This window comes from Capsicum annuum, chromosome 8 (assembly GCF_002878395.1).
Source record: "Capsicum annuum cultivar UCD-10X-F1 chromosome 8, UCD10Xv1.1, whole genome shotgun sequence".
NCBI classification, from domain to species: domain Eukaryota; kingdom Viridiplantae; phylum Streptophyta; class Magnoliopsida; order Solanales; family Solanaceae; genus Capsicum; species Capsicum annuum.
In genome coordinates, this window is record NC_061118.1 from 171,050,590 (window position 1) to 171,052,164 (window position 1,575).

The following is a 1,575-nucleotide window of genomic DNA, read 5'->3' on the forward strand; positions in this document are numbered from 1 at the left end:
TCTAATGATCAAATGACAACTTGGATTGGATAAGTGACATTATATTCCTTTCAGTTGATCAATATTAGAGATGTGATTGTAGACATTTAGTGATGTTTAAACATGATAATTAGTAATGTTAAGATGCTTAATGATTTAACTAATCTGGTATGGTGGTACGTGTGATTAAAGAAGCTATATATGTTCAAGTGATTGACCTATGATAAAGAATCACGTTTACGTGGGGGTGGACTTGTTGAAGATATAATTAAGCGAATAAAATTTCTGTTCGTTCAAGGCCATGAATGTTGGAAATTTGTAGAATTGTATTGCTAATCTCGATTCAGAAAGCTAGGTACCATTGGTGATTTTCCACTAATCAAAGTTCTTGAATTTCAACTAATGGAATTTTATCAATAAATATTTATTTGCACTGTTCCACTGTTCAATGTGGACTATTGGTTTGCAGTCTGCAGACACAATTTAGCAAAATAATCGTAGAAAATAATGCAACAACTAGTATGAAAATTCGCTAATTAATGATGGTTTTGGCTTCCTCAATTTCTTCAATAATCGGTTCTTGATTAACAATTTGTCAACCTAAATTGGATTGACTTAACAATATTGGTAGTGATCTGACTTTTCATAACACGTTTTGCCATAAATGGATGATGATAGTGATATAACAATATAGAAAATGGAAATGAAAAGGAAACGAAGCTAAGCACAACAAATGTTATTGAGCATTTATTGCTTCAAGTTTTGTCTCTATTAGTTTACACCAAACATTTCTGTATTTAAACGAAAATAGTCTCTCTACCTTCACACAATATGAGTAAGATTGCATATCCACGACCCTCCTTAGACTTCACATGCGGACTACGCTGAGTACTACGTTGTGTTTCAGCATTTATACAATTTGGACACTTCCACATTTATACATGATATACAAGTAAAAGATATGATTTTTATGTTATGTATCAATAGGATTTCACTAAGAATAAACTTAAATATCTGTTAGCAACTAAAAAAATGCACAACCCATTCTGGAAACAAAATAGTATATCCATGGCATTGAGACATTTACTTCAATGGCAGCAACTATCTTGAACATAGTAACCAAATATAATTCTTGATAAGAGAACCCAAACATAGAAAAGAAAAGGGCACTATTTTCAAGAATCTGAATGATGACCCCAATGAGCCCACTAACTTTTACTGGTAAATTGTAGTAGTATGATTTGCTAAACAATGCCAAGTCCAGGTTCAATGCCTCTATAATATTGGAAAATGAACTAGTACTACTTTTTGCTATCTTCACATGATCTAGAAACATCTTTTTGTCAATAAACAACTGTGCTGGAAGTGCAAGTTAGCAAGTGTTTGTCAAAAGTCATTTATGGATTGTTGATGTCTAAGATCATCTTGTCAATAAATTTAAATGTGAGGTAGCATATGCCCCTAACGTGTGAGATCGATACTTTTTAACTAGACAAACATGCAAAAAATAAATATTCTTACTGGGAAGCCAGAAGTGTGAAGGAGCTTGAAAATTACATTATATATATATATATATATATATATATATATATATAT